Source organism: Danio rerio, chromosome 14 (assembly GCF_049306965.1).
Source record: "Danio rerio strain Tuebingen ecotype United States chromosome 14, GRCz12tu, whole genome shotgun sequence".
NCBI classification, from domain to species: Eukaryota; Metazoa; Chordata; class Actinopteri; order Cypriniformes; family Danionidae; genus Danio; species Danio rerio.
In genome coordinates, this window is record NC_133189.1 from 2,909,479 (window position 1) to 2,925,000 (window position 15,522).

The 15,522-nt window shown below is 35.6% G+C and overlaps 1 non-coding gene across 1 annotated transcript; it reads right to left on the minus strand.

Annotated features, from left to right (window-relative positions):
- Window positions 1-6,670: 6,670 nt before the first annotated feature.
- Window positions 6,671-6,765, minus strand: mir733 (microRNA 733). The gene is given in 1 exon segment (NR_039355.1): window positions 6,671-6,765. It is a non-coding gene; the product is annotated as a microRNA 733 (primary transcript).
- Window positions 6,766-15,522: the final 8,757 nt, after the last annotated feature.

The window sequence follows — 15,522 nt, forward strand, 5'->3', positions numbered from 1 at the left end:
TGGTGTGTGTGCGTGTGTGTGCGTGTGTGTGTGTAGGCGAGGATTCGTATTGGCGGACGGCGACATGAGAGCAAGGAGAATATTCACTGTACCAACTCGCGAGATAACGGGCACACCTAATCGCCCGGGAATATGCAAAAAGGTTAAAACTAATCAATACTCAGTATTTCTTAAATGGCAGTGTAACATTTTCTGTTTCTGAAAAGCGTCAATCCTTAGTAATTCTGTGACCTTCTCCAGTGGGGTCATTTATTCTCGTTTGAGATATACATTGAGTATTCATTCATTTCCAGCCAGCTGGTTTTAGAAAGCAACTTCCAAAATTAATCATTGCCGATTACGAATATATATATATATATATATATATATATATATATATATATATATATATATATATATATATATATATATATATATATATATATATATAAAGAAAAAGAAAAAGAAAAGAAATATATTGGCTTGAGTTCCAGTGGTGGCTCTCCGGCCTTTTTTAAACGAATGATGTAGGTTATGAGATAAGTCCTTGTAAACAGACTACACTACAGGAAAAAACAGACCGGCTGACTTATAAGATTATAGATTGTGGAAGTTATTGTTTTGATGGGACAAATCCGAATCGTGTCTTCTAGAAGAGTGACACATGTTCGCCAAATCTAATCTTTAATTTTCATGGATAATCCTCGTGATCCTAAAACCATTTCATGCACCAGTCGATGATGCGCGCTCCCCACCAGCATCCTCAGAGGAATGTTCTAATTAAGAACGCGCACGACTCTCTCCCTCTCTCTCTTTCAGGCACACAAAGCAAGCACACACACACATTCTTGGAGTTCATTATAGCACATCTTGAGGGATGAGAGAATAACCTTGCTGGGGGACACTATGACCGCCTCAGGTGGTTTGCTCTTTGCTGGCCACCAGGCTGGTTAGTTTGAGACAACTAGCTTTTAGACTAAACCAGGTTAACTCCAGCTTGACTACTGTAAACAAATTCAAACCAGATTTGTTTTCTCCAGCTAAGTTTTCCGATCTTGTCACCACGGGGAGGTGAAATCCTCCACCCAGGTTTAAATATCCCCAGAATAAAATCTCCTGTCAGACTTAACCTCCAGCAGATGGTAAAGCTCCAGCAGAAATGATTGCATTTGAAAAAAAAAAAAAAAACAGGAGTTCCTCCGCTCTCGACTTCTTTTTAATTAACGCAGAGACGGATTAGTGCTCGGCTATCCGGGATCAGCCGTTCTTCAACAGAAGAATACAAATGTTTTTGGATAAATAATCCCCGGCGCATTTCACGGTGCCCGTCACATTAACATGCATTACACGAGGCCTTAAGCCCCGTTTCATCCGCCGGCTTATTGTCCACGGGGCGCGAGAGTGCCATTACTTTCACCACAAGCTCCATTTAAACTCGCTCACGGTAACCTTGCAGAACCCCTGTCTGTCTCTCTTCAATACTTCTGGAAGAAAATAGAGATAGTCACAAAGAAATGACGAGAGAGAGAGAGAGAGAGAGAGAGAGAGTGAGAGAGAGCTTTCAGAATTCAGAGTGACCACATTATCATCATGAATGCACTGGATAATCAAACAGTATAATATAAGGGATCTTGAAATGTCACCCTTATAACACATAAATAAAATAAAACCTACAAAACAGCTTAGAATAAAGTAGTCTTAGAGAAATTAAGACATAAATATGTATAAGATTTCATGAGCCATTCAAATTATTAGTTTCCCCTTTAAAAACATATCTTTGAGCTCCCTCTGCTGTTCATTTCGGCGTGTTGCATCGAGGCTTAAAAATTTGGACATAACCGTCCTGACATACCCATCAGATTATGCTACCCACACTGTATTTGAATGGTTGTAAGATTGGAGTTGGGGGTTATGTAGGTTAGAGCGATATTAAAGCTTCATATCATACACTACTCCACATAAAAATTTACACTGGTAAAAAAATCTGATTCTTTTTGAAGGGGAGGTGTAAGACAATCTAACAAGAAAAGTGGATGTAACCTAAAAGCAAGGTAAAGCCTAAGCGGCGGCTTATAGCCATGGGAAATCTGAGGGCCCCCAAATACATACCTAGAAGCAAAAATAATACCTATAAATTATATATAACATAATCTTCTATCATATTTTGTATGATGATGGTCTAAAAAAATAAGTTTAATGTTTATTACATTGCAAATGCGCAAATTAGGTAAAGATTTAGTTTTAAAAATCTAATAGTTTATATTTTATTTTTAGTTGTGAATCTTTTTTAAGAAAGCAAATCATTTTAAAAGTTTGACAGGATGCTTTACATGTTGTTATCATTATTTTTGCATTGAGACAAAATGTAGAAAAGGAGTGATTTAAGAATAAAAACAGCGAAATAGATCAATTTAAAATAAATTAAAGTACAAAACGTATATTTTAGAGCTTTTGGGCCCCATGGTTGAAACTGCTTAGGGCCCCCAAATCACTAAATCCACCCCTGACTGTATGTACACAAACCTAATACCAACCACAAACCTATATGCGTTTGTATATGCGTGTTTATGGGAACTAAAACAATGCTTAATGTCTTATTGTTTATCCATTATATGAGCTGTTTTAACATATACATGCTTTATTATCACTATAAAGTGCTTTTGAAGCCCCCACAGCATCAAATCAGTGATATATGACAAAAAACATAATGCAAAATAATGAAATTCTGAGAGTTTTAATATAAATTGAAAAAAACCTTTACACACATACAAGCATGATAAGTCTCTTGAAGTTTGTTTCATCATTTTATGCCATTTCCTTTGATTAAATTTAAGTGATTTTGACGTCCCACACACTGCCGAGATAACTTTAAGGAGTGTAAAAAATAAATTACAGCATAAAAAATATACTTCTTTTTAAACATACTATTTTTTTTATTAATAAGTTATTTAATAAGCAATTTTGATAATATTTTGAAAACAAAATATAAGTTCAGCATTTTGCATGATATTGCTGTTTATAATGTGGTAAATGCCCCTTTAAGAAACACCAGTGACATCCCACACCCCCAACCCCATTTTGCCTTTCTTCAGAGAAGATGAACATATCTGCTTTGCACACAGTAAGCATCTACACTTATGTTTCCTAATTTTCCTCACATTTGAAGTTAAATGTTGTCGAGCTTAAAATGTCCACTCAGTCAAATTCAAATATTAATAGAAAAAATACTATAAAATGTAGTAAAATAAACCGTAAAAACATATGTGATCAATTGATCCTGACAGTATGTCGTTTAGGTCATTGTAATAAACTAAGTTAATCAAGTTCTAACTTAATTTTATAATATACACAAGCTGTTTTAAGTCAGCTCAACATAATATAGGTTTAATGGACTCATTAGGTTGATTTGATTCAGCTTAAAATACAAACAGCCAGGTTATTTTACAGTGTATGAATGTGCCATACGAATTATTTCAGTTTTCTCTTTCAAAAATGATCTTTGAGCTCCCTCTGCTGTTCATTTCGGGATGTTACATCGATGCTTTAAACTTTTGACTAAACAAACACCTCAAAATAAGCGTCTGTGTGTTTATGAACACTAATTTTATCCATTATATGACCTTTTTTTTAATATATGAATGCTTTATTATCACTATAAAGTGCTTTTGATGTCCCCACAGCATCAAATCAGTGATATATGACAAAAACATAATGCAAAATAATGAAATTCTGAGGTTTTAATATAAATGGGTAAACCTTTACACACATACAAGTACGATAAGTCTCTTGACGTATGTTTTTAACATTTTATGCCATTTCCTTTGATTAAATGTAAGTGATTTTGACGTCCCACAAACTGCCGAGCTATCTTCAAGGAGTGTAAACAATAAATTACAGCATAAAAATATACTTCTTTTTAATTAAAAACTTATTTAATAAGCAATTTTGATAATATTTTGAAAACAAAATATAAGTTCAGCATTTTGCATGATATTGCTGGTTATGATTTGGTAAATGCCCCTTTAAGAAACACCAGTGACATCCCACACCCCCAACCCCATTTTATAGAGGTAAAGATGGTTTTATATACGCACATTCAGACTTTCTCCTTAATAATATAATTTCATAAAAGTATTATTTGCAAACTCTAAAAAGCGAAATCACATTAGCAGCCAATGACTATCAAAGTACAACATTGTTCACAGTCAAATAAACAGTGGTAATGTTGTTTTCAAGATATACTTGCATGCTAATTTCGAGCGAATATTCAAAGTAACATGGTAAACAATATAGAGACTTCTAAATGAACGAATGTGCGAATATAAAACCAACTTTACCTCTGTCCCCATATTGCCTTTCTTCAGAGAAGATTAACACATCTGCTTTGCTCATAGTAAGTATCTACACATATGTTTCCTAATTTTCCTCATACTGTGTTCGAAGCTAAGTATTGTCAAGCTTAGCATGTCCACCCTGTCATTAAAATATTATTAATAGAAAAACTGTTATAAAAGTTAATAGAATAGTTTTTAAACTACTGTCAACCTAAACAGTAAGACACTTTGCAGGTACAACATGTGTTGAACAAATTAGACATGTCTTAGACATGTTACTGTTATTGACACATTTAAATATATATATATATATATATATATATATATATATATATATATATATATATATATATATATATATATATATATATATAACGTATTACAACACTTATAGTACACATATTAGACGCAAAGCAAGACAGGACACTATAAACTGTTTTGCAATATAGCCTATGTCTCAGTCGCTATAAAGGATATTATGTCCTTTAAAAAAGTCCATGATGGATGATACTGACTATTTGAAATACAAAATACAGCCCAAAGTATAAGTGCATTTATGTGAACATCTCTAATCTAACTATTGACCTTATTCTGAAAAAGACAACGTTATAGTTAAGGGGTTTATGAGTTGCTATACGAATATTTGTTCATGCTCGTGCAAATGAAGTCCACAGGCAGGATGCTAATGCTAATAACAACAACTCTTTTATTGTGTTTCACCATTAGACAGCTCTTAGATCTCCTTCTTTTTGATCATGACATATGAATTTCATACCAGCATCAAATGTATTGTCCATCTTCCTATTATTCTTTCCAAACAGCTCAGTAAAACACGGATTTAAACACGGTGAAAAGCTGCTTTCAGCACTAGCAAACTTTCTCTAAAATTACGCAGGTGCTCTTAATAACAGTGTTGTAGTGACCCCTCGTGGACAAAAACAGGAGTTGCTTTAAATTGCTCCTATCAAGTCAAGTTCAAGAAAAGTTTTGCTTTATTCCGCTACATGTGTGGACATACAGTGGAAGGACATATCACAGATCCACTGAGCTACATAAATAAACATAATCATTAATATGAACACAACGCTGGACCTATCTAAAATCTAGCTATAGGCTTTTTATATAACCGCAAGAAGGTCGCTGGTTCGAGCCCCGGCTGGGTCATTCTGGAATTGTGCTGGGTCATTCTGGAATTTCTGAGTGGAGTTTGCATGTTCTCCCCGTGTTCGCGTGGATTCTAAAGACAAGCAGTAATTGAATAAGCTTAATTGGCCATAGTGTGTGTGTGTGTGTGCAAGAGTGTGTGGCTGTTTCCCAGTGTTGGAAGGGCATTCGCTGTGTAAAATATGTCTTGGATAAGTTGGCGGTTCATTCCGCTGTGGCGACCGCTGATTAATAAAGGGACTAAGCCGAAAAGTAAATTAATAAATGAATATTTCCTGGCAATATTATATTTCAAATACATTTGTGTTGTTTGAGAAAATATATTTTTGAAATCTAAAATATATTTCATTTTAACCCAAATATATTTCAAAATATATGTTTAAGGTGACAAATATATTTCAAACACTAATGTGTAAAGAGATCAAACAAAGTATCCATTATTTAACATGTAATAAAACAATAGCAATAACAGCAGATACATCTTAACATTCATCTTATGTACAAAAAAAAAAACAGTAGCAAACAAACAATAAATGAGTACAATAAAATTAATATTTTCTTAATGTGAGGCTACATTTAAATATATCTTCTTGAAACATACTGAAATGTATATGTTATATGTAATATTAATTATTTCCCCGTACTGGGTTGTAGCTGCAAGGGCATCTGCTGCGTAAAACCTTTGCTGGATAAGTTGGTGGTTCATTCCACAGTGGCGACCCCTGATAAATAAAGGGACTAAGTAAATATATATTTTTGAAAAGGTTCATAAATGTATTTGTAGAAAAATAGGTTTATGTTAAAATATTTTGAAATATATTATATATAGCAAATATATAATTTGGGCCATTTTTGTATATTTTGAAATATATGTGAAATATTTGGTCACACTTTATTTTGATGGTCCGTTTGTTGAATTTAGGTCACATTGCATCTACATGCCAACTAATTCTGATTAGATTATAAGTAGACTGTTTGGGTTGTGGGGTCGGTGTAAGCTGACATGCTTGCAAAGTCTGAAGTTGAAGGAGCAGTTAAAGGAGATATTAAGCAGACAGTCTACTAATACTCAAATAGACCATCAAAATAAAGTGTTACCAAATATATTTTTGTATCGTATGGGTTTAGGCTAAATCCCGCTTTTACCAGCACCAAAAATGTAAAACGTTGGACAGTGCCCGTGGTTCGATCTCTGGCACCGAGGTGACCATGAAAGGTTGATTTTTCAGGGATCACAGAAGTAACCACTGAGCTAAACCAACGCAACAGCGACACTACGAAAAAGCCATTTTGACACAAACACTCAGGTGAGTACAGGTGAACGCACAAACACGACCTAAACTACGATTAAAAACAAATTATTACAATTACGAACTGATATTTATAAAGAAATAGTAGGTTCTTGTGTCCCGAGCTCAATATTAAACGCATCATGAAAAAAGACAAAGCCGACATATTTAACATTTTGCTGGAAAAAAATAACCATTCATGTATATATGTAGGCAAAACTCTGTCTAAACTCGATTTTATATAGTCAAAAATGTAAAACGTTGGACAGTGCCCGTGGTTCGATCTCTGGCCGCAACGCAACCATGAGAGGTTGATTTTGTGAAGGTCACAGAAGTAACCACTGAGCTAAACCAACGCAGCGGAGAAAACTGAGTTTGACACAAACAATCAGGTGAGTACAAGTAAACAGATAACCACTGGTTAAATTATGATTATTAAAAATCTATCCTAATAATTACGACCTGACATTTATGAAGAAATAGCCTACTTTTGTCACGAGGACACAGCTGAATATTAAACAAATCACAAAAAGACATGAAAACACATCTCGCTAGCAAAATAATAACAACAATAATAATAATAATAATAATAATAATAATAATAATAACTATTTAATGTATGTGTAGGCAAAATTCTGTCTAAACGATTTTAACAGCATCAAAAAAAATGTAAAACGCTGGACAGTGCCCGTGGTTCGAACTCTGGCATCCGGAGACCCGGCGGCCATGAGAGTTGTCTTTTGGCTGAGAAGTAACCACTGAGCTAACCCGGCGCGAGAGCATACGTGAAACAACAGCGCTTTATACACTTCACAACAGAAACCGAAAGTAAGACGTCACCTACAACAGTGAAACCTACCGATGCACAGGCAACAATGGTTAAGACATTACACATTATACACGATTACAATTGAATAAATAAACACATAAGAGGAAGTTAGAAACTCATATACAGGTGAAGTAAAAAATATTAGCCCCCCTGATTTATTAGCGCCCCTGTTTATCTTTCCCCCCAATTTCTGTTTAGATTGTAGCAGATTTATTTTTCAGCACATTTCTAAACATAATAGTTTTAATAACTCATCTCTAATAACTGATTTATTTTATCTTTGCTATGATGACAGTAAATAATATTAGACGAGGTATTCGTCAAGACACTTCTATACAGCTTAAAGTCACATTTAAAGGCTTAAATGGGTTAACTAGACAAGTTAGGGTAATTAGGTTATTGTACAAAAATATAGCTTAAAGGGGCTAATAATATTGACCTTAAAATGTTAATTAAAAATGTTAAAACTTTTATTCTAGCTGAAATAAAACAAATAAGGCTTTCTCCAGAATAATAAATATTATCAGACATACTGTGAAAAATTTCCTTGCTCTGTTAAACCTCATTTGGAAATATAAAAAATAAAGAAAATCAAAGGGGCGGCATTAATTCTGACTTCAACTGTATATATTTATTTATTTTTGTTTACTTGTTTTACATATTATTAATAATGATTAATTTACACATAAATGTACACTAAAATACTGTAAAATTTACAGTAATTTGATGGCTATTTTGGTTGCCACTAAGACTTTAATTTGACAAGCATATGGCAAACAATTACATTTATGCTGTATTTTTACATTGGACTTATTAACAGTGTGCTTGTAATTTATAGTTCTACTGGCAATCAAAATTGGCAGCAAAGTACTGTAAATTTTACAGTTAATTGTAAGTTTTAATGTACACTATGGGGGGAAAACAAAAATAATTGGTTTGCCTTTTGCATGGTCTTAGCACGCCATCTAGTGGGAACATGTGTTTTACACGTACTCTTTTTTTCTTTTTAAAGGTAAGTGTAAATAAAGATCTTTACAGTTGAAGGCAGAAAGTCTACAAGACTTTTCATTTTTAAAGGCTAGTAAAATAAAATCATCTTGTAATTCTTTTATCAGCTTGAATCAAACATCTTAAAACATGTCTTCCTCCTTTTGGAATAAGTCAGATACTAATATACTGGGCCTACACTATTAAATACACATTTATTTTGTCTGCTGTTCTTCAAACACTCAGTCACTCTCCACATAATTGAATAGAGAATGTTAAATACACAGAGAAAAAATAAATAAATAAATGAATACACACACACACACACACACACACACACACACACACACACGCGCGCGCGCGCGCACACACACACACACACACGCACAAAAAAAAAAAAAAATACACAAATTCCTTAATCGTTACCAAACTGGCCCAATAAGTATTTTGACATTGAAAAAAAAAAATATTAAAATTTATGTTACTATTAGAAATCAACATAACAAAATGAGCTGCGTTTATTGTAAAGAAAGGTCTTGTAGTGTTTTATTTAACGGACTAGTAGTGTTACTATCTTTCAAATATAGGTCTAGTAGTGTTTTTTGCATTCGGTTATATTATAAACACATTAAAACAATACCAATATATTAGTCCAAATTAAGATAACTGAATACACTTTAAAATGTAAGTTATTCCAGCCTTTAAGGCACCATTTCCAAAGGCATTTGTGCATTTTTAAGTGTCATTTAATTATGCAAAACATTTCAGAGCGTCTTTATATTAAAGTTAAATATTATTTACAGCAAATGACCACCTTAGACACTGAAGCTTGTTTACCTCACTGATGATATACATCAGTATCCAAAAGGGGGCAGCAAAGACCACGTCATATAAGCAGAAATTGCAGTCTACTCACTTTGCTTTTTATGCATCAGTTTTAAGCTCTTTAACTCCAGTCCTGCAGGGCTTTAAACACTGGTTCGAGTCCCGGCTGGGTCAGTTGGCATTTCTGTGTAGAGTTTGCATGTTCTCCTTGTGTTGGTGTGGGTGCCCTCCAGGTGCTCCGGTTTCCCCCACAGTCCAAACACATGCGCTTTAAGTGAATTGGATAAACTAAATTGCCCGTAGTGTATGAATGTGTGTGAGTGTGGGTGTTCCCCAGTATTGGGTTGCAGCTGGAATGGAATCTGCTGCATAAAACATATGCTGGAATTAGCTTGTTCAGGTGTGTTTGATTAGGGTTGGAGCTAAACTCTCCTTTGCATAGGCCCTTCAGGACCAAGTTTGAACACCCCTGGTGTAGGACATTGGCCTTTATAGAGTTAAAGTGGCTTGAATTAGTCGGCATCAGAAATTGCAGACTTTATTGAGGAATAAACACTGTATAATGTTGATTTACTGTATCCTGAGAGATTGTGGAGTGTGCATTCATTGGGGCTACAGGAGTGCATTTGGGAATAGGAGTAAAGCAATGTAACTGTTAATGATAATAAACCCACGGCAACACTGAGACAACATGCAAACTCCACACAGAAATGCCAACTGGCCCAGCCAGGACTCAAACCAGCGACCTTCTTGCTGTGAGGCAACAGCCCACATAGCAAATGTTATCCGGGCCACACAATAACTTTACCTTCGGCCCAAGTACCACAAAGAATGATGGTCCTGAAGTGGCCCATAACTGGATTAAAGACAAGGGCCACACATGGGCCATAACCGGCCTGAATCTTAGGCAATTTATCACCCCTAACTGGCCCTGAATTGAGTATGTTTGATACCAATTCTCAGCTATAAGTTTACACTTTAACCAGAAACCCCAAAAGCTAAGCCATAACCCACCCTAATGTTACCTAAACAAAGTGAACAAGTGCTACACTGATCTGGGCCACACACCTCCCATCCACAACTGGCCCACATGTCATGCATGCTGTCATGCATGATGCCATCAATGCCATGCATGGCCCACATTCGGCCGACATTATGCATGCCAGTGCCGGCAACACGCCAGCAGTGCCATAATGAGGCCACATTTGGGCCAAGTCCGTTGGCTATGTGGGAGCGCTAACCACTGAGCCACCGTGCCGCCTTCCTCCATATGCAGAACTGAACTGTACAGTGGTCGCAAAGTAAGTAACCGATTCAAAACAACAACATACACACTGCAATCAGCCAATCAGGCTCTTTCTAGGTATACAAAAACTACCAGGCAGTTGTGTTAAAGGAAGTCGGAGTAAAACTATGCAGGACACCGGCCCTCCAGGACCGAGTTTGGGCACCCCTGCACAAGAAATAGTCATATTGCACGCATCATTTTACTACTTTTAAAAAGACATAAGCTGTGAAACACATATTAACGAGTTATAATGTGATCGTAAAAGTATGATGGCATATATAAGAAATGAAACATGACTAAATATTTTACTGAGGACCAAAACATGAGCAAGAGGCTGCAGAAAACGTCTCCATTTAATCTAATTTCCGTAGAAGAAACAACTGAGATATTAAAGAGATCTCATTTGTGATTTTTCTTTCCTATGGGTACATAAACCAGAGAACAGCCTGAGTGTTTGTGTGTGTGTGTGTGTGTGTGTGTGTGCGTGAACACCCCCTGTGGGGTGATAACCTGTAATTACTGCACCAGATGTGAACAAGAAATGGGGAGAGACACAGAGAAAAAGACAGACTATAAAATATTGCAAAGATGGAAAGAGAAAGACTGTTCCAAACCTAGTGAGCTGTTCTGCTGTCTACTGTTACACAGGTAGTTTTAGTGCAGTTAAGTGACCGTTATTTCTATAGCACTCACTGTATAGTGTGAATGTTTCAAAGCAGCTTCAGTTATCAGCTGTAATATCACAGGCAAGCTAGGCCTGTCACAATAATCAATATATTGACTTCTTACACAACACATGGACATGTCGTCAAGCATTTTTGGTGATGTAATATACACTCACCGGCCACTTTATTAGGTACACCTTACTAGTATCGGGTTGGACCTCCTTTTGCCTTCAGAAATGCCTTAATCCTACGTAGATTCAACGAGGCACTGGAAATATTCCTCAGAGATTTTGCTCCATATTGACATGATAACATCACGCAGTTGCTGCAGATTTGTCGGCTGCACATCCATGGTCAATTGGTGCTAATGGGCCCAAAGTGTGCCAAGAAAATCTCCCCCACACCATTACACCACCACCACCAGCCTGAATTGTTGATGCAAGACAGGATGGATCCATGCTTTCATGTTGTTGACACCTAATTCTGACCCGACCATCCAAATTTTGCAGTAGAAATGGAGACTCATCAGACCAGGCAACATTTAACCAATCTTCCAGTTTTGGTGAGCCTGTGTGAATTGCAGCCTCAGTTTCTGTTCTTAGCTGACAGGAGCGGCACCCGGTGTGGTTTTCTGCTGCTGTAGCCCATCCGCCTCAAGGTTGGACGTGTTGTGTGTTCAGAGATGCTCTTCTGCAGACCTCAGTTGTAACGAGTGCTCATTTGAGTTACTGTTGCCTTTATAACAGCTGGAACCAGTGTGGCCATTCTCCTCTGACCTCTGGCATCAACAAGGCATTTGCGCCCACAGAACTGCCGCTCACTGGATATTTTCTTTTTTTCAGAGCATTCTCTGTAAACCTTAGAGATGGTTGTGCATGAAAATCCCAGTAGATCAGCAGTTTCTGAAATACTCTGTCCAGCCTGTCTGGCACCAACAACCATGCCACGTTCAAAATCACTTAAATCCCCTTTCTTTCCCATTCTGATGCTCAGTTTAAACTGCAGCAGATTGTCTCAACTATGTCTACATGACTATACATAAAGTGGCCAGTGTATACATACATATACACACACATACACACAATATATATATATATATATATATATATATATATATATATATATATATATATATATATATATATATATATATATACATATATATGTAGTTGAAGTCAGAATAATTAGCCCCCCTGACTTATTAGCGTCCCTGTTTATTTTTTTTCCCCAATTTCTATTTAATGGAGGGAAGATTGTTTCAGCACATTTCTAAGCATAATAGTTTTAGAAACCTATTTCTAATAACTGATTTATTTAATCTTTGTCATGATGACAGTAAATAATATTTTACTTGATATTTTTCAAGACACTTTTATACAGCTTAAAGTGACATTTAAAGGCTTTACTAGGTTAATAAGGTGAACTAGGCAGGTTAGGGTAATTAAGCAAGATATTGTATAACGATGGTTTGTTCTGTAGACTATCGAGAAAAAAAATAGCTTAAAGGGGCTAATAATTTTGTCCCAAAATTGTTTTTAAAAAGAATTAAAAACTGCTTTTATTCTAGCCAAAATAAAACAAATAAGACTTCTCCAGAGAAAAAAATATTATCAGATATACTGTGAAAATTTCCTTGCTCTGTTAAACATCATTTGGGAAATATAAAAAAATAAATAAAAAAAATCAAAAGGGGGCTAATAATTCTGACTTCAACTATATATAATATATATATATATATATATATATATATATATATATATATATATATATATATATATATATATATATATATATTAATTATTAAGAATTAATTAGTATTAACAACCTGTTAACTCACAACATGTCTGTCTTTGAAGGTTTACTTATTGTTAGAATTTAATCATCCTACACATAAAGAATGTGGTTATAATCTTCAGTGTGAAGTGTTTATTCTAATGCGTGTCATGTTTTTTTTTTCAATGATTAATAACCAGTTAGAAAACAAAACTGTTCTGTTACTGATTCTAACAAGTCATTGAAACTGTAGACTATTCCCAGCTAGGATTAGCACTACTATTTAAACATGTTAGTATTGCAGTTGCCCTTGATGTGAAAAGGCCTTTAAGACAGAAACGAGAGAGAAAGAGAGCAAATGAATTCATGACAAACAGACAAAGAAAAGAGTGGAAATGGAAATGCTGGGTGTGGTGAGACGAGAGGTGTTTCTGTCTGGGAGAGGGAAAGATTGAAGAATGAAGACAGAGGGAGAAAGAAGCAGAAGAAGAAGAGAGTTTCTTACACATGTTATTCAGCTGTGTAAACGGGCGAAAGGCGGGTCCGGGGTCTCGGGTTGCCAGTGAAAAGGGCTCATATTTATAAGAGACTGGCAGCCCGACACCTCTTACACACACGTTAATATTATTATTATTACTGAGCACTCAAAAATGGAAAATGGCAGCAACCTGAGAGGCCTGGAGAGGAGCGCATGTGTGTTCGTGAGAAAACGCAAGTATGTCTGTGAGAATATGTATACATAAGAGACAGAAAGAGAGAGGGATTGAGAGAAAGTCCCACTGGAAAGAAGAAGAAAAGAAGAAAAAAAAGGAGGGCAGAGAAAGAAAACGAAAAAGAAAGGTTGCAGAGAGAGAAGTCTGGCACGGGGAGATGGATGGGGAGAAAGTGTAACGCGATCTACTGAACATATTAGTGCTGTCAAGGAAAAAGAAGAAGGAGAAAAAAGGGTGTCAGACACGAGCATGTATTCCAGGACAAGATTATAAAATTCCCCAAGAACGGCATGGACATGTTGAAACACCACACACACACACACACTGAACGAAGTAAATTCTTAACAGGTGGGTGGGGCCACTCATATCAATGACAGATTCGTGATTTCCCTCAGGGTCATATTTAACCAATCGCAGATCTGCTTACATAACCAGATCACAGGCCCGTCCAACAGTGTCACTGAATACTAGTCAAAGTTCAAGAGGTCCAATGTAACGTTCCCAGATTTACAGAAAGAAAGCGTGACCGGCACATCAGAACAATTTGTGTGTTTTAATGAAACGCTGGCGATCTTCGGCGCTCGCTGCGCACTTTGAACTGCATATGTTGAAACAGCGTGTAGTATGTAATAATAAACATTGGTAATAAGCATTAGCATGATGTCACATGCAACATTAAATTGCATGGGGTCCAGGACTCATCTGGTAAAGCAAATACTGTTAGTGTAAACATGAGGGCAAATGTATCAGTGTGTGTTGTATTATTAGTCAGGATTGAACATTTATATTTATGTGTTTGCGTAAAAATATCATTTTTGTTCCAACTAAATTCTTCATATTTTAAAATAAATAAAATAAAATAAAAATTATGCCATGTTTTCAGAGAATTAGATATTAGTTTAAAGACTAATGTATTGGTTTTTTAGAAGAGCTAAAAAAAAAAAAAAAAAAAAAAWATATATATATATATATATATATATATATATATATATATATATATATATATATATATATATATATATATATATATATATATATATACACATATATATATAATGGTGACGCAGTGTTGCAGTAGGTAGTGCTTTTAACTCACAGAAAAAAGGTTGCTGGTTTGGGCCTCGGCCGGGTCAGTTGGCGCTTCTGTGTGGAGTTTGCATGTTCTCCCTGTGTTCTAGTGGGTTTCCACCAGGTGCTCTGGTTTCCCCCACAGTCCAAACACATGCGGTACAGGTGAATTGGGTAGGCCAAACTGTCCATTGTGAAGGAGTGTGAATGGATGTTTCCCAGAGATGGGTTGCAGCTGGAAGGGCATCCGCTGTATAAAACATATGCTGGATAAGTTGGCGATTCATTCCGCAGTGGCGACCCCAGATTACTGTAATAAAGGGATTAAGCTGAAAAGAAAATGAATGAATAAAATAAACATTTGATTTAGATAGATATAGATAGATAGATAGATAGATAGATAGATAGATAGATAGATAGATAGATAGATAGATAGATAGATAGATAGATAGATAGATAGATAGATAGATAGATAGATAGATAGATAGAACGAAAGATAGATAGATAGATAGATAGACAGACAGACAGACAGACAGACAGACAGACAGACAGACAGACAGACAGATAGATAGAAAGATAGATAGATAGATAGATAGATAGATAGATAG